This window comes from Chenopodium album, chromosome 16, assembly GCF_948465745.1.
Source record: "Chenopodium album chromosome 16, dcCheAlbu1.1, whole genome shotgun sequence".
NCBI lineage: Eukaryota > Viridiplantae > Streptophyta > Magnoliopsida > Caryophyllales > Amaranthaceae > Chenopodium > Chenopodium album.
In genome coordinates this window covers 20,144,357-20,166,613 of record NC_137849.1, presented here as the reverse complement: position 1 = coordinate 20,166,613, position 22,257 = coordinate 20,144,357, and the positions used below count along the sequence as shown (strand labels likewise).

Below are 22,257 nucleotides of genomic sequence, written 5' to 3'. Positions count from 1 at the left end.
ATTTGGAAGCTTACGTCGGTGTAACCTTCAACAACTAGTTCATCTGAGCCATATAGCATGTGAGTCGCTTGTTCATCCTCTAATGGCTTCCCAATGAGCTCCAAGTGCTTGAAAAGCCTTGTCATCCGAAGCACATGAGGTTGAAGACGCATTCCAGGTCTAAGCCTAGCATTGTAGACCTTGTTCCACACTTCGAGCCTTTCTTTAGCAAGGCAACCTTCCTCCGGGATCTTGATTTTCATGTTCATGAACGACTTGGTTAAGTTATGAACATTCAAGTCCTTTGTCTCAGAAGACATAGTGACAAGCTCCTTAAGACTGTTAAGAAGCATGTTTGGAAGGTATGAGGTGAATCTCCGCTTCCAATCCTCGGGAAGGGAATTCCTCATCAAAAGTGTGACCTTGTCACAATCCAAGGACCAAGTCTCATGAGTCTCATCACTCATTATTCCCTTGGCAAAGAACCTTGGAATAGGAGTGTTAAGAATGTACTCCATGGAATAATTCCGAAGAGTTTTCCAGAGTTCTTCTTCCCATTCCTTGAAATTGGTCAAATTTAAACAAAATGCCAATTTCTTTGGGATTTCCGGGCACATGTAGTTGTTGCCGGTATTAGTTGAAGACATGGTTCTACAATTGAAAGAATTTGAAATGAATAACCATTTATAATAATTAAATAAGATTGAATTCATGCATATATATATTTCAATCTTATTTAAACGTCTTACTCACACGTTAAATTTGTCCCTATTTGGTGAGAATAAGTCGATTCCAAGATCCAAAGAATCAATAAGTAGTTAAGCATGCTTTGGCTTGTCTTAACACTTATTACTCTAAGGTAAGCAACTCTTTGCTAATGGCTCCAAGCCACTCTTGGTTAGATAAATCGTCGCATATAATGCTCTTGTAACAATTTATCTCTTTTGCCACGACATGTTAAGACTCCATCACTCATATCGTTGAGTCTAAACAAAACCAACATGTATTATAATGTCTTGCTTTGGCAAACCCATCAACATACCTTACATTCCTAAGAAAGTAGTAATGTCTCGTTTTGGCGTAGCCTATCACTATTCTCAATAGTTCGGTAAGTGTTGTTTTGAAATGGCAAGTTTTACTCAATATTTTAGGGACCTAGGGTTTCTATGTTAATTGATTTAAGTGAACTTAATCAATCATCACAACATTCGAAATCCTAAACATGCATCTAACATATCATTCATATATATAAGCATAAATATATATCGAAAACATAAGTAAACGATGCAATTGGCAACTAGCATGACCCCTTGAGACTTCAAGTCTAGGGTCTTGATTTGCAACTTCATGGCGTCGTCTTTCAAGAAATTCCGTCTTCAAGACATAACCAAAATAATACAACTACTAGAATCTACGATTAGGACTAATCTAAATATTAAGGTACAAAAATACGCAACGGTTTGCAGACCGTATTTAGATTTACAAAAATACATGACGGAATGCAATCCGTATTTTCTATCCTAATTGGGCCCTACTAGTTGCCATTTCTTAAAACCTGTGAGATAATATACATTCCCTTCAACCATTCACTATATGTAAATGGTCCATGCATTTTACAATGAAAAACAAGTAACAATGCATAAATACACGTAAACTAGTAACTAACTTAGGTGGTTAATCCGATTAACGCGCCTAATTAAAACTAGTCAAAGTTGTTAACCGATTATGTGATTAAGCGCAATTAAAAAAAATAATGAAGCTCCCACTAAATTCTACATCCAACTTAATTAATCCGATTAATTAAGCCGGCAAACCCAATATTTTACCAAATTAAAAAATTTGCAAGTGCTGCTCAAAATCGAGGCCTAGCCTCCAAAATTAATTAAATTAAATATACATTAATAAAATAATTAAAACGCAAAAACGCAAAAATTACAAAGCCGACCGCACGTAAGTGGCACGCGCACCTAGACTAGCTAGGTATGCACCATTGCTAGCCACGGCTGCCTAGCAGCTCGGGCAATGCGGCGTAGTGCGTGCGCCGGCACCACACCAACGCAGCACTGCTTGGTGCTCTCGTGGGCAACCTAGCAGCGGTTGCTGCGGGTTGCAAGGTGCGAAGCAACACACACTTGGCTGCCAGCCCTTCGCACCAAGCTACGGCTGCGCACAGCAGCTTGCTAGCACACGATCGCACGCACAACACGCACCAAGCTGCTGCCATGTGCGCACCATCGTGGCATTGCACGCACCGATGCGTACGGTACGCATCATCGGCAGCCACATGTGGGCTGCTGTGCAGCCCGGCTGGCCGAGAGATGCTCGTGCTCTTGTGCCTCGGTTTGTGTGCAAGTGCCTCGGGATTATTTTCCAATTTTTGCGTGACATTTATCATTAATTTTAGAATTAATATTTTGAGCAAAATGAAAAATAAAATAAGTCTAACTCAAATAAATTCAATTTCAAGTGCATAACAAAAATTAAATCCAAGAATCAATCTTTAATAATTTTGGTATAACTTGGTGCAACAAAAATTGATAAGGGCTACTCTCATTAGTAATTTAACCAACATAAATTAATAATGAGATTTGACAAAATTAAAAAGGGAGTTGGAATAATGAACATAAATATTGAACGAAAAATTCCAACTTTAACTTGTGAATCATTGAAAATTACATCTTCCAATATGAAGATTAATTAAAATTCAATCACAAGTTTGAAACTTTATGATTCCAACCAACTAAATAAATGATTAAATCAAGAAAGTTCAATAAACAACCATGGAATTTAGTAACACAAAGTTCCAACCAACTAAAATAATTAAAGGTTATATTTTTAGTAGTTAAGAGCCTCAAAACACAAACTTTTCACACTTAAAGCAATTTATTTACAATTATGTGAAAATTTGAGCCAACCATTAAGCACTAATTACTACAAAGTAATCATGCTCAAAAGAGGTCTAAAACTGCAAAAGCATAAAGGAAAGAACCAAATGCATAATCACAATTAATATGCCATTAAGATTCAAGGTTTAAAAGATTAAGCATTTTTCGTCAAAACGAAAAATCACTCAAAATAGGCATTTCTGGGCAGAATTAGGCTTTTTCACAACCATGAAAGGGTCAGAATGTTTCCAGAACATCGATTCCACCAAAAATTCACTAGTCTTGGGTGAAAATCTAGGTTCGGGAGCCAAAATTCCAAATAAAACGAGATTAAAATTAATTAAATCGAGTTACTAATCTAATTAGCAACAACAACCATACATTAAATCCACTTTAAACACCTTGAAAATACTAGTTATAAAAATAAATGAGCAAGGCTCTGATACCACTATTAGGTTTCGAAAAGTCCAACTTTTCGCGGAACAAAACTCGACCCCAAGACCCGCTCACAATAAATATAACTAAAATACATAATAAACAATATAAAGAGAAAAGACAATATTACCCTTGATGCGCGCTTCACTCGTTCGACAAGCTCTTACTTGGAAAGCTTCGAGTCCCGCACGTGCGTAGACCTCCGACGGAAATCCACCCGCAACTCGACCCGTCCAGTCTCTACTCGGAATTTAGCCGAGCTAGACAAAAAATAAGCTAACTCAAGTTTTAATGAACTTAAAGGTTTTCTCTCTTTGGAAATGCCATATTGAGTTCAACTCAAGTGAAATTCTCAAATCCCAATACATAGGTATTTATAGAGAATTCCCAAAAACATTCCACTCTCCCATCAATGTGGGAGAGTTGGTAAAAACCATTTTTCCATTTTATTTTTAATTCAAAAACAAAAGAAATATAGCAAAGCAATAATTAATCAACAAGTGGCAACAAGGGAGGAGAAGGTAGGTAAGGACCACAAGGGGGGGACCAAAGCCTTGCCCCCCAAGCATCCCAAACCGCCTCACGCTCCCCTCACTCGGAGCATATCACATGGCACCACGTGGCGCCCAGCCTTGGGCACCAAGGCGCGCCCAGCTGGTGGCCTTGTGCTCGGTTGGGCCTGCCCGTGCGTGTGTTTGTGTGTGTGGGCTGTTGGCCGCAAGGTCTGCCAGCCTGCCCCAGCAAGCCACGCTTTGATGCGGTCTGCTGGGTTCTGCTGTACGGGCTCTTGCGCGCCACAGCCTGCTGGCCAGTGCACCAGCCCACACATGCGCCTAGCAAGCCACGCACATGGTGCGGGCTACTAGTGCGCCTTTATGCGGATGGTGTTGCTAGCACTGCTAGCTTGCCAGCATGCCATGCCCCTAGCATTGGTTTGCTCCGGGCATTCCGATGCTAGGGGTATTTTGGTAATTTGTTGATTAATTGATTTTTACCGTCTCGTCGTTTTATTCATTCGACTCGACTTGCGATGCTCGGTCTCGACTCATTAATTAATCAACAAATTACCAAAATACCCCTAGCATCGGATTAATAGCTCGGATATCCGATGTCAATGTTCATAATACTCGAGCGACTCATTAATTCCTTTCGGATTAATTCGTCGCGACGGATCGTTAGTTGCTTAGGTGTGACCCGAAGGGTTCAGTCAAGATTAAGCTGTAATATTATTTATACATTAATATTACTGATCGAAAGCGGCCTCTAACTAGGCATTTCGATCACTTGACCTCACTGAATAATTAGCTTTCTAATAATTCCGAACCCTCTATCGGAATAATACACTTGTTCGAAGGACATCATTCCTATCAGCATTTATCAAGATGTTCTTAACTTTGGCCAGTTGTGCCGCCTCGGTTATATCCTTGGAGAATGCGGAAGGTTGTTCCCCAAGTCTGAGCAGACAGTGCTGCTAGTCCAAGGGTTGGACTTGATATGCCACATGACCTTCATAGAGAGCAAGCTGCTAGAGTGGTTGAGTGAACAGGTCGTATGTCTGATGGGGAACATACAGCGCCGAGCTTATCACAAAGCACCTGTTTGGCTAGACGGGCCACCTGGCAGGTGCTCTTGCTCTGACCAGGAGTACCTCAACGAGGTATTCCTGAAGCTGTTCGGCATAGTCAGCGTTGATGCCTTGTCAGGTAATTGTTGATTCAACCTGTGCTCGATGAACTGTCGAGCATTAGTGTATGTCTTTTTGCTGCCATCTAGTTCGCAATGCCGAATGGGATTTCTTTTTAACATCTTAGGGAGACTTATCTTTTGTCCTAATAGTGAAGGGTCTGACCCCCTCCCTCTGCTTGGGATGAGAAGTGGGTTTCCTATCCTTGACTATCTTTGCCTTCTTAGAGTGAGAAGGCTTCTTGGCTAACTCACCCTTGCTTGGCCAGTCACCTAACTTTTGATGAAGTTTTTCATCTCTTCCTTGGAGTTAGTGATGAACTTCAAGAATTCAAAACGAGTGATGTAAGAAGTTTGTTGTTTAGCTTGAGGCTTGCCAGCGACTTGCTTTTACTAGCCATGTTAGCATTCCTCTCCTTCTTGTCTTTAAAGCGAATGCGTTTTGTGATGAAGGAACCATCTTCGGCCGTATGTACTTTAACCTTTGGTTTCGACTTAGTATCGTGGTCCGAATGGACCTCTTCTTCATCCGGACGTGGTAGGTTCTTCAGATTTCATCTTAGAGGTACTCTCCTCACAGACGACTCCAAATATTTCAGGGTTTTTTAATATGTCCTACAGGAGAGTTATAACTCCAAGACTACATCCTCAAGCGTCTGTACCTGCAACAAACAAAAGCTTTGATTCTTCGGAGTTCCGCCTCTGACGATCAAGTTAGTAACTGTCGAAGTTGAGTAAAATACGGAAAGTTAAAGTTGCTTTTTTCAGATCCCGAGATCTAAGAGATTTCACTGTAGCAAGTGAATAGTGTATTGAATGATTGATGTAATAATCAAGTTGTTCCTTCCAAGGTAATAAATGTTCCCTATTTATAGGGCATGGGAGTTAGTGCCTTTCCTTAGGTCATTTAACCTAGGTAATTGGACTGCACAGTTTTTATGGCGCCTCGGGGATTAAGTCTATGAAGATTGCCATTTTCCCTCAAGATTGTTATGCCATGTGTCTTATCCTGGTTGGCTCTATTTGAGCGTTTTCTAGGGTGACACATGTCACAACCTGATTGGTCCACGTGTCTAGGGTATTTTAACCCTAAATAAGCCAAGATAGGTAACAAGACTCTTTTTTGAAAAGTGCTCTGTCTCCAAATACTTCTCACTACGGTGTCGAATACATACTGTAACCTTCAAGTCTCAGTTGTTGTTCTCCTCTTTATAAGGTCTACAGCACTTTGTGTAGAGATAAGGATTCAACTATAGAGTCAATGCTAAAAGGCTTCATTAACTATGTGTTGATGATGGCTTATCCCCCATAAGCTGTTCTTGGCAATTTATGCCAAAAATTCGGAAATGGAGAAGTTTGAGAAGCGGGGAAGTCAATAAGTCAACGCCACTATCAGCAAAATATGATAGTATACATGTTTTATAAAGATTACAGCATCAAATAGCTGTAGGATGATATATAATGTAACAATAGATCTGTAATATTTCTTTGATATGTGATATTCTTTTAATTTGCTATTTATAGCTAGTTTTTGGTTTGAAGGCTGAACCAAATGTTTATAGATACATGTTCAGAGTGCTGATCTCAGAATGGTAAGATATTCATGGCAATCAATTCAATAAAGTTGTTTGTTATACATTGAAGCTGCTGCATTTTTTTTTTTTTTTTTTTTTTTGGTTTTTTTGTAGCTACATGTATTAAATATACTTTATAATTTACTACCTCCGTTTCACTTTTTTGCAACTTTAGAGTTGGCACAGACTCCTAGGCAAAAAAAATGAGAAATGAAGATTAAGAAAAGAGAGGGGCATGTGATTAAGCAAGGAGAGAGAAAATGGGGATAGATTAACAAGGACTGCCCAACTACCACACACCACCCTCCATAACACCTGCCACACAAGCCGCCACCACTACATTGCAACACCATCGTAATACAAGACACCAACACCAGTCTTACAAGCACCGCCCAATCACCACGCACTCACCTTGTAGGCTCGTAGCCACCACACACCCAAAACCCAAACTCTAAAACCCACCTCTTAGCCACCACACACTTGCATAGTACAAACCCGAAACCATTAGATCTATCCACCCCGCCGCAACCAGACTACCCAAAACCTAAACTTACCCCCACAACCACCACACAACCACTCCGTTAACCCCACACAAATTGAACCCAACCCACTTACCAAACCCTGTAAAACTACTTACCCACCGACCACCTCATCGAAAAACCCATCTGCCGACTTATCTCACCATTCGTTCATAAATGGTGGTTCAACCACCACCACATAACACGAATATTCCGTCAATGTCGTCCACGCACAGATCTCCGCCACTGGTTTTTTGTCTTCGTGGGGAGAGCGAGAAGTCCAATTGAAGGATAGAGAAGGAAACTAAGGAATTGATGAAGAATATGAAGAACTTCAAGAATTGAGTTTGAATTCTTGGGAAATTTGATAAGGGTTGAATGTTGCTTGTTTGGTGAATGGAACTAGTTAGGCCCCGTTCTTTAGAGCTGCTTTGCTCTGCTGAAATCTGCTCTGCTTTGCTTTGCTCTGCTCTGCTCTGCTGAAATCTGCTCTGCTCTGCTTTGCTCTGCTCTGCTCTGCCCTGCTCTGCTCTGCTTAAAATTAATACTTAATATTGAATTATTATAATAATAATGTATATTTAATAATAATAATAAATAATTAATACTTAATGATAATAATAATCAATATTTAATAATAATAAATAAATAAATAATATTTTATAATAATAATAATAAATATTTAATAATAATAATATATAATTAATATTTAATAATAATAATATATAAATAATATTTAATAATAATAATATATAATTAATATTTAATAATAAAAATATATAAATAATATTTAATAATAATAATAAATATTTAATGATAATAATATATAATTAATATATAATAATAATAATAATATATAATTAATATTTAATAATAATAATAATATATAATTAATATTTAATAATAATAATAATATATAATTAATATTTAATAATAATAATATTATTAAATATTAATATTTAATAATAATAATAATAATTAATATTTAATAATAATATAATTAATATTTAATAATAATAATATTAATAATAACATAATTAATATTTGATAATAATAATATTAATAATATAATTAATATTTAATAATATAAATATTATTAATTATAATTAATATTTAATAATAAAATTTAGTAGTAGTAGTAAGTATAAGTAGTAGTCGTAGTAGTAGTAGTAAGTATAAGTAGTAGTAGTAGTAGTAGTAGTAGTAGTAATAGTAGTTATAATAATAATAATAATAATAATAATAATAATAATAATAATAATAATAATAATAATAATAATAATAATAATAATAATAATAATAATAATAGTAATAATAATAATAATAATAATAATAATAATAATAATAATAATAGTAAAAATAATAGTAAAAATAATAATAATAATAATAGTAATAATAATAGTAATAATAATAATAATAATAATAGTAATAATAATATTAGTAATTATAATAATATTAGTAATAATAATAATATTAATATTAATGAAATCTGCTCTGCTCTGCTCGGCTCGGCTCTGCTTTGCTTTGCTCTGCTCTGCTTCAATCTGCTCTGCTCTGCTGAAATCTGCTCTGCTCTGCTCTGCTTTGCTCTGCTCTGCTGAAATCTGCTCTGCTCTGCTCTGCTCTGCCCAGAAGCTCAAAAGAACAGGGCCTTAATCGGGGGAAATTAATTAGATTTGGGGGTAATAATTTGATTAATTAAGTTAGATTAGTATTTTATTAAGTTTGTTTTAAGGAACTAATTGAGCTTTTATGAAAGTTTTAGTAAGGGTGTTTTAGTAATATCAATTTATAAACATTAATAAAAAATGGAAAAATAGGGTAAGTTGCAAAAAATGTGTAGCGGACGTTTTCGGCAAAAGTTACAATAAATGTGAAATAGAGGTAGTATATTAGTTTGAATGTATAATTTTTTTTTTTTTTTTTTTTTGACAAAAATGTATAAGTTGAGGGTGAGTGATTTCTGATATAATCTCTGAAAGAAAAAATGTAGAGAACCTGAATTATACCACTAATACTGGGGATGGTAAAGTATGTTTAGTGATTCCGAGAGTGATAAGGCATGTTGGCATTCCTGAACTAAGCTTCATAGCATATAGTACATTAAGGTTCATATGTTGTCTAAAGCAGTTATAAAGTGTGCAAATTTAAAACCATAGAGCAGCAGGATTTAACAACCCTCCCCTGGCAGCTGCAGGTCTAAACTAAAGATGTATAACACAGAAAAAGGTATTTAGGGCCTATGCAAAGGCATAATAAGGAAATTCACTTCTTGCAAGAGGCACAGGTGTAGTAACCAAGCAACTTTCTGCACACTAAGCCTGTTTCTGCACTTAACAACATTTTCTAATCCTGATAGGCTAGTCACCAAAGGGGGTGAGCTCTTTGCACCAGAAGAACCTTCTCGAGCAGAAGACAAACGACCTCTGCCCTCATAATTTGAAAAGAAGCCATCTTTAAGGCAGAACTCTTGCAAACTTTAGTTCTCATTGGTGTTTTTCCTTTGCCCCAACCAAACAATTTGTAGATTCTGGTACATCCTTTTGCTTTGCAAGCCTAGATTTAAATGCCAGATATCCTCTCCCTAATCGAGCACACTATATGTTCATCCCTGCTGCACACTTTATGTTCAGCCACACGAATTTTGAAATAGGTTTTGAGTTTGTGCATAGCCTTCTGGGCTGCCTGTTCGTGAGATTCTGCTGCAGTAGCACTTCCACACCAAAAAACACAAACCTAGGTCGACCAGTTCCAACTTTTACACACATACATAAGCATTCTTTTTAGACATATCCACTAGCTTATATGTTGGTTTTGGAAAGCGCAGGTGATCAACAATTTGGTCTAAACGTGTTTGGAAAGAAATGCACACCTTGTTCGGTTCTGCAGAAATCCAGCAACCACCACTAAACAATCTTGGAATGGATTACGCGTTCCGAAGTAAAAATGTTGTGAAGGTCAGCTCAGAGGGAGTAGTTGACGACGGGAAAGACTAGGTCGTTGATATAACTAATCTTCCTATAGCCAAATTAAATTTGTAATCACTTAACAAACCTAAATACAAGTATAGAGGTAAGTCAAGGGTCGAACTCAAAGGAATTAAGGTAAATGCTATAGTCTTAAGTCAAGATACTTCCAAAAAGGGTGAAAAGGTTTGGTCTAAACTAGAATTAACCAACACAAGAAATCTACAACAAATATCAATATCACAAACACTATGGCATTAGGATCCACATGCATTCACAATAGACATGCTAATTGGGTAGGAGATTGATTAATCAAACGTTGCAAAGGAAAATAGCAATTGCAATCAAGAGCACTCGAAAAGCTATTTCCTAGGTGTAAAACTAGTGGTCTCTACGAGTGACTAGCTAGGAACATCACAAATCAAACAACAATCGATAAATGTGACCTCCAAATCGATGTGTCGTGTCATTGGAGAATCACAATGCACTCTAGCATGAAGAACAAGGTCGATCACTCCTTACAAATCAAGCACATTTATAATTTTATCAACAAAATTTAATCACAACATCAAATCAATCAAAATCCACCAATTAGCTATTATCTATCATTTGTGCATGCTTCATCACATCCCTAGCAATAAAACTACTCACTACACATTGAAGAAATGAAGAATAAAACACAAGAAATCACAATGATTATCATCTTTAATCTAAATAAAATAGAAATTCCAAACAGTTACACAATCAATCTTAATTTCAAGCAAATCAAACAATCTAGCATGAATCTAAAGCAAACAAGTAATAGAAATGAATTAAAGGAAGAAATTCTCACTAATTGTCATTAATTGAAGGAAAATCCAAACCAAATTGTAGCAATTGTAAAAGAACAAATCAAATCCAAGACTTTCTCTCTCTAGAATCTAAGAGCTAAAGTTTCCCCAAATTGAACTTCTCTCTCTAAGAATCTAATTCTATTCAATCTAATACAATTCTCTCTCTAAAAAGGAAGAAAATCTATATATAGTGAAACTAAGGAGAAATTAGTTAGACGTCCTAAAAAGACCCGTACAGGCGCGCCCTTACCCCAAATTGCGCGGCCGCGAAGAAGAGGGTACGGAACGGGAGACAGGGGCAATGCGTCCGCACACAGGTGGTGCGCGCCCGCGCCTAGGAGCAGGGGAGCCTTCCTCATGCAACCATTGATGCATCTCGTGCGCTTCACTTGATGAACTTTGGGGGTGGCAGTCTCTAAACGTCCTCACGGTGGGATCAATACCACTTTTGATGCCAGCACAGCATGAGAGCGCAGCCTTGAAGACTTAGGGCTTGCACACCTTGACTTTTGAGCTACAAAGGGAGTGATAGGCTTGCACCTTGAGCTTCATAAGACTCGAGGAAGAGCCATGGAGATCCTTGGACATCACTATTCTCCTGTAAACAAAGAAAAGCAAACAAATAAAAGAGAAAAGGCGAAATAAACTAAGAAAACACAAGAAAATGAGAAAACAACTAAGAATGCACAAACTAGAGAAATAAAGGTTAAAACTAGAGAAAAAGAGATAAAATGAGCTATAAAAACAACTAAAAATCATCCCAAAAGAAGCTAAATGAGTGCCATAAATGACACTCATCAATAGTGATTGACATTAGCAGAAGTAACACCCCGCATGTTTGTCAAAAAAAAAAAAAAAAAAAAAAAAAAAAAAAAAAAAAAAAAAACATGTACTCTTAAAGTCAGGCACAAAAGAAAGATACACCACAAATTGGAGACATTATGTGTGAAATACCACAAACATGTACAACATACACTTAAGAATATATGAAAGTTTAAGACAAGCAAGGTCTACAAGCATGAAAGGTAAGAGTGATCATCACATTATGTTTCAGGCTTTTTGTACTGAAACTTAATACAACGATAACTATACAGGTTTGGCAATATAAACATTTGAGTCTGATCATAGCCAACACAGGGTAAAATACACGATCTTCCTCAAGCTAAAGACAGGCAAGGCATACAAGCAAAATTGGAACATGTTTCTATTGATGCAAAGGAAAGCTGTTAACGCAACACCACAGCAAAACACAGCTAATGAATGCAAAAACACCAAGCTGCTAAGATTTTTCAAACAATGCAACAAAGCAGAAAGTGCACGAGGATTCTATTTTCTTACAAATCAACAAATTTGGAAAATACATAATTTGCACCTCAGCCAGTTGTAGGAGAACGAAAAACAGCTGATAAGTTAGAGCAGCCACAGGACAACTGTTTGAAATCAGCCCCTGAAAAGATCAATCTAAATCTCCATGGTGAGTTGTAAATGACCAATAGTAGAAAGTACACACCTGGCAGCAAGAACAAGATCCACATTTTGTAGTTCAGCTTTGAGGAAACGGTGTCCACGACTCCACACAAGTACTTCTCATTCTAATAGGAATCCTGTTTAGTTGGAAAAGAAATGGACATATTTCAATCAAGTACTTTTATAATCAAGCACAAGACTTTTTTTAATTGTAGGGAGAAGAAGGATGGAGTTAGTACCCCGAAGTACATATGGGGATAGACCCATCTTCTCCCCTTCATTTCATCATGGAAATGAACACCCACTAAAAGAATGCGATTCATGATTTTTTCTGCTTCAAGGAATTCACAATCACGTTCAACTTGCCTGATGATTGATAAATTTTCAATCAATTTCAGATGCCTAATAATAGCATATACCCATTCCTTGATCAAAATAATCATGTCCAATTACTCACTTGATCAATTCCAGATACCCATTCCTTTGGAGGCGGAAGACAAAGTCAAGGTCAAGGTAACATGGTTTGTTGCAGATAAGAGAATTATGCACACACCACCCTGAGGATGAGTTGTGCTCTTATATAGAGAAGAGAAGCAAGTCTTTTCATAGAAAATTAAAAGCTTAGGATTGAGGAAAGTTGAGTGGTTCGAATGGAATAACTCCTCATAGAGAGAGTCAAAGTGTCAAACCTACACACAGACCACCATCTAGAACTTCGAAACATTTGAAACAATCTAGAACATGCTTTTTATGAAGTTCTACAACATCTAAGACAATCTAAAACTAATACTTTATATGACTACTTTTAATCATCACTTACATCTTATTGAAATTATCTTTGACCATGGATCACAAATTGTTAAAAAAAAAAAAAAAAACAAAAAAAATTAATGTAAAGCTAAAGCAATATGGTCTTTTGTTTTGGTGATTATTGGATTGACCATGAATAATCTTCGTATTTATTCTTATTATGTCCTAGACAAGTCAATTTTATGTGACAATGCCTCGTATAGGATATGCATAAATCGATAGCTCTTTGAGTTAGATGAAAATATGTTAATAACTTAATATGGATACTTCCAAAAGTTCCATTACATAAAAACTACATCAATGTTACGCATGCTTTATATGACTATAGTGTCATATACTTGCCTTTGCAACAATTTATCCAAGTGTCAACAAGGAAGCTGCATTTTATGGAAGAATGGAAACATTAATGTCTAAAGGTAGACCTTTTTGGCAACATTTGTCCTTTGCAGTCCAATTGATTTACCTCTACAAGTCTCTGCCTGAAGTAATCTTCCAAAGGTTTTCTCAAAGCAGGCCCCTGACATAATTAATACGAACTAATTATTAAGAGAAACAACATAAGTGGTTAAGTAACAATAATTCCCAGTTAAGGAAAAATAGAGATATATTACTCTATAATTGTACTCTGTAGCATCTAAATATAGGTATGAAGAGAACAATATGAATGTCATCTAATATAATCTAATGAAAAGAAACAACCAACACCGAACCTTGTCTAACGAATAGCTCATTTTCTTCTTCCTCCTTTCTGAAGCAGCCTCGCAGCCTCTACATGCAAGAGATCAAGTTTCTCTTGCAATATAACATTCTCTTCAAGCCTGCAAATTCAAATACGTACTGATGATTTAATGGATAGATAATTTTCTTCTTCCTCCTAGCTCAGATAATCTTTTAATTATTTCATCATTAATTATCTTCTTCCTCCTAATTAGTTCATCATTAATTAACACAAGGTTTCTTGATTAGTACTACGTAGATCAAGTCTGAAATAAAACTAAATTGATGAAATAAACCCTAAAAAAACATATACATTTGTTCTGAGTTGATGAATTGAATGCATCAAGTCAGTTTAATTCCACAAAAAAATCCCAATTAGGAAAAATTAAAACTCACCTTAACTAAACCTTAAGAAGAAGAACCTCACTGGCCATAGAATGCAGTAACGTATTATTTAACTTTTATAGTAACTCAAAGATGCATATCATCAGATAATGTGGAATTTCATATGGCTAATATCATTTGCACCATGATGTTACAAAAATGGAGAATTTGTCAATGGATATACTTTGCAGGTGGTATTATCATGTAACAGTTCTGTGATAACTAAATCACTTTGATTATCAACACAAGAATCCAATTTAGAAGAATCATACTACTGACAAAAAAATTAATGATGAGCATTAACCTAATTACTAATAACAATAGAGTTATCAATGGACATAATTTCAAATATGGGTTTCACCTTAAATAACCATGTACTTAGCTCCACCAAAGAGCAACTCGGTCAGTACAAAGGTGTCGGGCTCCTTAAAATCCTTCACGAATGCAGCTATTACATCTGCAGGCCTGAACCGTAATTCCATGAAACAAATTCATTGAGTTAGGTTATTCATCACAAACAACCAAAAGTAGTAAATAAATAATTGAACATCATCATCATGAATACGCCATATTATCCCACAATCCTCTTCTCAAACGGAATCACAATACACCCCTATCACATGTAAAAAAAATTTAAATAAAATATGAACAAAATTAAATTGCCTACCACTAATTAAAATTACAGCGAAATTACACATAGAAAATAAAAATAAAATATATAAAAAAAAAATCCATCAAATCCTATGGAAGTCGAGATAACGCTTCAAAATGTCTCAATTTATCAACAACTAAGAAAACCAAACAACTTATAACTAATAGGGCACCCATGAAAAAATGATCAAAAGTTCATTATATAATTGCAACTTTCAAATGTTATCACCAGCAGGCAACAGGAAAACATCAAAAGTATCATTAACAGACTCAACAATGCGATTTATATTTTTTTTTGGACATATATCAAGAGTTAATCTTAATTATTAACTCATCTTAACATAATTCATTCCATTATATAATAAGACATTCTCCAAACCAATCACAATTAACATAATTAATAACAAAAACAATTTTCTGCAAAATTACCATAAATAAATAAATAAATGTTTAATACAGAGTACTTTGTATATAAAACAAAGATTACCATAAACTTCGAAAGCAATAGTGCCACCAATTTCAACAGAATTCACCTCAACTGTTTCACGACCCGTCTAAGTTGGCTCCTCTAAAAGGTTAATAGTTAAAGGTGAGGAAGCACTATCAATAGATGGGACATCTTAAACAGCATCTCATCTCTCCACACCATAGATTTCTTCTTCCGAATCATCTTTTGGAGCTCCTTTGAAAGTGATAGCCTCTTCAATAGTTTTGAGACTCTTAAGGATCAATATCCTGTCATCTCCTAGACAAATGGTTCTTCTTTTTTACCCAAACACTCGTCATTTCCTCTATTGTATGTAATGGTAGCCTTCTGTTCGACCATATCTGAACTTTGTGGGTTTTCTTCTCCTCTACTTCTAGGAACACTGGCTCTTGTTCTCCATTGTCAACTGATTTAGGTGTAACAGTTCCACCAACATCTTCATCTGTTATTAGATAGACTTTGCTAACCTTTCTTAGAAAATATTCCACCAATCAAATCTTTCTTCTACCTCCTCCTAATATAAAACCAAACATATGAAAAAACAGCAATTTCAGAATTAAAAGTTCAGCTATCACTCTATAAAAAGAGGCAGGAAAGATAGCAGCCAAGTATAAGCAGTTGATCTACTAACTACTCGGTTGAAAACTAACATGTATAATTATACACAAATAATTACCATCACCTAAGTCCAAATGCTAGCCAAATATCCTTTAAAAAAAGTCACAACAAAAGTATGTGAGGAGATGTCTCACACTCTCACAACAATTAACTCGACTATGATAGTTCATTGTTTACCTTTATAGGAATAATTACAAATCTCACAACTAATATATATGACACTATCTCACCCAATACTTCCTCATTCTTATAATTATAAAAACTGAGACCAAACTTCTTAACTCATTAAATCATAGTCTTTATTGTACAGAGTTACAGACAGAAAATTTAGTATAGCAAACATTTCACACTCATCTCAAAGCATAAATTAATTCTTAATTCTTTATAATTCCTTCATAGTTCATCAATTGATTGAAAACACAAAAAACAAAACCATATGTTCTAACATAAGCAATACCTTATTAAATTCGTACCTTCACAATTTAGCATACTCTCTATAGCTTTGCACATCCTGAGGCCTAACAGCAAATCTATAGCATCCCTGCAACAAATAAAATTTCATCTCCAAATCAGTAAATTTGTAATATCTCAATCATAACAAAATTTTTGAAAACACAGACAAACAAAAATATGAAAAACACTAACATATAACACTAGCGTTGCTTACTCTGTATTATCGATTCATCTCCAACTAGTTTCAGCTCAAATTCGACATTATATTTTAATCAAATAACTAAAATTTGTTCCATATGCAGATTAATCATTGCAAAAACAAATCTTATTATAGGTCAAATTACATTCTTCATTTCTACAGACAAAAATTTGAATAAAAGTTAGAAAAAACGGCTACCATGGAAGAGGTTCTAGAAGGAGAAATCCCGTGCTCTAACTCCATTGAAGCCAATCTAAACACAACCTCTCTCTAAAAGAAGTTCAAAAAAATCAAACAAAAGCTCGAATCACACTATAATTAAAAATACCCAAATAAAAAGCATAGTAAGAATCGAAAAACTTTAAAAAAACAAATCAACAAGGTAATAAAAAAGAGTCAGTGATTTGAACATTTGATAGTAATGGTTTACACTATAAGAGGAGAAAAAACACAAATAAATTCACAGAATAAATGTACGCAGCAAACTATGAACATGTAACAATCAAATTTATTAAAAATAAAGAACACAGATTCCAGAAAAAATCAATAGAAAAATTCCCATCAGAATATTTTCCTCAACAGAAAATTAGAAAATATCCAAAAGAAGATAACCTTGAGGACAGTGTCATCATCGCCGTTGATGGACATGTCGATGTCGGCGTTGGTTGCAGACAAGTCTCCCTCCAAATCGATCTTCTTCGACTGTAGAAGTCAATCTGAACCTTTCCCCTCTCTTTTCTCTCTATGAGCTAAGAAGACAACTAATAAGAGGAAATTTTGAAAAGCAAAATGAAAGGTAGGAAGGAAAAGCATGAAAAAGAAAAGACAACCAGTAAGGGCAAAAATGTGTTTACCACACAATTGCATTTCTGGTAGAATGTTGTTCATAAGCTACTGTAAGTAAAAACATTCCTTAATTCTGTTTAGATTCTCATTTACTAATTTAGTTACGCGTAATGAAGCGAACTCTTGTTAAGAGATATGTAAGTATCAGCAGTAAATTACTTCTAGAAAAAAGAATAAGCTTGCTAAGACTTTAACCTAGTTCAACAATACAAACCTTTTTCAAATATGTCCGCCCATTGATCAATGAACTTTTTTCCTCTTTAAGTTCAGCAAATGCCTAACAAAAGTTGACAAAATCACGTATAAGATCATCACAGCGTATGAAAACAGAATAATCATTTCAATAAGGAAAGGAAAACAATTGTGTAGTACATCAGAGGGTGTATCGAATAAATATCATAAAATGACCATAAGAGATGCAGTATCTTCTTCCTCCTAGGTCTTTTGCTGGTCGTGGTGGTGGTCAGGGTTTTTATGGAAGTCGAAATCTGTAACAACCAATCATGAAGAAGTCAGATTATAGACACTTACAAGTAGACCTGGCAAATGGGTCATTCGGGTCGGGTATGGGTCTGGTCATTTCGGGTCGGGTCAAGTTCGAGTCAAAAGGTTATCGGGTCATGTTCGGGTCAGGTCGGGTCATTTCGGGTTTCGGGTTGATTTCGGGTCGACTGATAATCAGGTCGGGTAGGGTATCGGGTCGGGTCAATTTTCGGGTCCAATTTTCGGGTCAAATTCGGGTTGGGTCAACTTTGAGTCGGGTCAATGCATTGGGTTAAATTCAACTCAGTATATATATTTATTTATTTTTTGACGAAAAACTCACTACATTTATTAAGGCTACTTTTTTCATGGAATATAGTAATTGTTTGACTTTTATTGACCTTTTTTTTTTTTTTTTTTTTTTTTTTGTGTGTGTGTTTAGATTGAGAATCAATTTCAAGATCTCCTGAAACTAAGAGGGATGCTCTAACTAATTGAGTTATACGACTTATACCTCATAATTAGGTTTTTCTTGTTCAAGTTTTTTCAAACGAAACTCCTAATAAGGTTTTTCTTATTCAAGGTAATTTGATCTCAAATTCAAACTTGATAGGATTAGATTAAACCTTTTCTGGGCTACTTAATAGCTCAGTCTCCGACTCTCCATTTTAAATTACTTCATAGGATGTCTCATCACTATTAGTATATAATGAACTAATGAATTATGAATTATTGCAGCTATGCAACTATGCTTGTATCTATCTACCAGTCTACTATCCAATTAAAGAACTCAAGATCCTACATGACTATATTTTTCATTACATATAAAACACAAAATACGGTCAAAGAGAAGTGTGTAAATAAAGTCAAAACGTGTCAACTAAAAAAAACGGAGGTATTATTAATTAAGTGAAATATTCTCATATTCAGATGTAAGATTACGGACACACTTGTTGATCAATTAAAAAATTTCAAAATTTCAATTTTAACAAAGTTACAACTTAAAAGTGAAAATTCAAGAGGGAAACAAAATAAAACTTTTAACTTGGTTAAAATTATGGGAAATTCTTCCCCCTAAATGGCTAAAACTCCAAAAGTATTTCATTATGAGGACAAGAGGTAAATTATGAGCGGGAATACTCCCTCCAAATTTCCATAAGTAAAAGGTAAAGTGACTAAATTCGAAAATACAGAAAAACAAAAATAAAAGTAAAAAAAATAGGAAGATAAAAAAAAATCCTTTAGCTTAAATAGATTTGGGTCAATTAATTCAATTTAATTGCGGTTTTTTTCTATTTCGCTTTGCTAAGGTCAAGTCTTTAATTTAAATAGATTCTGGTCATTTAAGGTATAAAATAATTTTCGTTGAGGTCACTCTGGGTTTCGAGTCTATTTGGGTCAATTAATTCAAGTTAAAGGTCGGGTCAACTTCGGGTCTCGGGTCACTTCGGGTCTCGGGTCAACTTCGAGTCGGGTCGTTTTGGGTCTCGGGTCAACTTCGGGTCGGGTCATTTCGGGTTTCGGGTCAAGGTCGGGTCAGTTCCACTTCGGGTCGGGTATGGGTCGGGTTGATTCGGGTTTTGGGTCGATTTCAGGTCACTGATTTCGGGTCGATTTCGGGTCATGGGTAGGGTCATTCGGGTCGGGTCATCGGGTCTGGGTCAAGATTGTCAGGTCTACTTACAAGATCCAAAATCAGATTTGAAACCAAAACAACTCACACTAAAATTTGGGCAAAAGACAATGATTTGGTGACCAACTTCAGAATACTATAACTGTCATTTGATACATAAAATAGAAAAAAAATGACCACAAAACATAGTCACTACTCCAATTAGACCAATTCCACATTACTCCAAGCTCTTATACCAGCATTGCTAATTTTAGCATTAGATCCACATGATATTAACCGACATGTAAAATGAGGGCCCCACTTAAAAGAGATTAACGGGAAGGAGGTTCATATAAAGATCAAATATGTTAAAGTTCACAAATTTGGAAATTTCATGCAACTAATCATAATAATAATGTTTGAAATTTGTGACATAATTTCAACTCAAAAACCCGCAAATTAACTTCAAAATCTAAAGAAAGATTGGAGCATTAATTGAAAAGATTCAAACTTTGGCCTACCTAACAACATATATAAAGTTTTGTAAAAATAAAAAAACAAAACGACTTCTAGAAATTAGTGGGCCTTAGATTGTTGGATAAGCAATTAATTCCCACCATCTTCCAAATATTAACACCCTCTTAACAGTCTTAAAGTGGGACCCCAGATAATCCCAACCCTCAATCACGATCATAAACTTCACTAACAATTCCATACCTTTTCCATTTCTTTATTTTTTCATTATACAAATAGTGTATAATCAACAAGTAGCAAGATGCCGAGAAGCTCATAAAAGTAGTTTGAAACCTCTCCATTATATAGTATACCTTGCAGACAAATTTAAACCACGCTGATGCACTGAGTATTATAACTTCCCACTCTATCAATTACATCATTTGAATTAAGCCAATAATATCATGTATATGAATAAGAAAATCTTCTTGATATATTTACATCATATACGTGACACAGCTGACCATATATCGACATCCATTCCCCATGAGAAAAAACAAGAATTTACCCACCAACATAATTCTCTTTGAATTTTTATGGCTCCTACAATTATATGCTTCGACCAGAAAGGTTTGATAAAATATATATGAGGTATGTGAGAAGTTGACAGTTTTTTTTTACTTTAATCTTGGATGGAAGAACGGCATAGATAAGGCATATCAACTGACCTAAACTATACAAATTTACAGTAGTAGTAATATATGCGTCAAGATAGGGATCAAAGTCTCAAACAACAGCACAAACATTAATTATCAGTACCATACCGGCATATAATGCAACACATATCAACATTGATTGTGTTTCTGACTTAAGACAGACAAGTTTCAAGGTAGAGTTTACACGGGTTGAGAAAAACAATAATACAGCATTATGCAACATCTATATCACAGTCGAGCTTAAGGATACAACTAGTTCTAAAACTAAAACAATGATCACAACGCCTTTACAAGAAAAAACAAATATATTAGAATAGCAATGCCTAAATTCAGACACTTTAATTTCCACACAATAAGTGCTAAATTACATGCATTATTAATTCATAAAAACACAAGTAAAGGGGAAATAGAAAAGCGAACCTAATCATTGAAAACAAGTATGTCTCAAGAGAATTCCAAAAAAACTGGAACATGGACATCTACTTCCTATCAAAATCTCTCCATTTACCTCCTCCTTGCCATATTTATCTCTAATTAGACTCAGCCTTTCTTTTCAGGAGCTTCATAATTTCACCAAGCACTAGGTGAACAGGTATCTTAGCCACCTGTGAAAGGTAAGAATCGAAAATCAGTAAGAATTACGCATTATAGCAGCATGATTGGCAATTTGGTACAGTAGATTTGCAAGTTGATCAGGGTCAGATATTAAATTTGCAACTGCATTTCACCTTAATATTGTGCAATTATTAGCCAATTTCGCTATTTAGCTCACTCATTTGTACACTCATAAGTATAAACAATTTGTTTACCTCAATCAAGGTTGGTAAAAATGAAACAAGTGCAAACAATTAGAAATGTCCATCGCTCAATCCTAATTTCTTAACAAGTTGGAAAGTTCAATTCCGACTTCATTTGCCCTTATTATAGGAAAAAATTGTAGGTTAAAGATCTTGAAATACATATTAATAATATTTTGAGACGATAAACATAACCCCACTATGGAGAAGATACACGTAACCCCATTTATATAACCAATTTCACCCGTTTCTCAGCATAGATCTCAAAAACAGAACAAGCAATGAAACCCTTTCCACTCCCCCTCCATCAATTTTTACTACAGCGGAAAAAATAGAGTATTGACACCCCCATTAACCTCAAGAACAAAGTTGTCATTTCTCTACTTATTACAATCACGATTCACAAATACCCACTACTACTTCGCCAACAACACCATCAACAACTAACAAACAATGCTGCAATTCTGAAGTTTAATGGGACAATCAATCATGAATTACAACTTAAAGTAGGAACTCCCATAATACTATTGTCATTGAGAAACATAAAACAATCAGAGGGATTGAGCAAGATTTTAGCAAAGTGGGTGATAGAAGATGAGATGATGACAGGAAAATGTAAAGGATAAAAGACAATCATTGTAATCAAAGCTGAGATGAATTCCCTGCTCACAAGCGAAAGAATGGGATTTTA

The 22,257-nt window shown here is 35.1% G+C and overlaps 1 long non-coding RNA gene across 8 annotated transcripts; it reads right to left on the bottom strand.

Moving 5' to 3' along the window:
- Nucleotides 1-10,885: 10,885 nt before the first annotated feature.
- On the bottom strand, nt 10,886-21,965 carry LOC145586296 (uncharacterized). Of its 8 annotated transcripts, none has more exons than XR_014100885.1 (11): nt 21,190-21,965; nt 17,878-17,993; nt 17,720-17,782; nt 17,272-17,420; nt 16,481-16,548; nt 15,390-15,903; nt 14,613-14,716; nt 13,861-13,968; nt 12,580-13,667; nt 12,246-12,477; nt 10,886-11,471 (listed from the first exon to the last, which is right to left on the bottom strand). It is a non-coding gene; the product is annotated as an uncharacterized LOC145586296 (long non-coding RNA). The 8 variants fall into 8 exon arrangements; XR_014100890.1 differs by lacking the exon at nt 10,886-11,471 and adding an exon at nt 16,858-16,929 and having other exon boundaries at nt 11,723-12,477; nt 16,465-16,548; XR_014100888.1 differs by lacking the exon at nt 10,886-11,471 and adding an exon at nt 16,858-16,929 and having other exon boundaries at nt 11,723-12,477.
- Nucleotides 21,966-22,257: the final 292 nt, after the last annotated feature.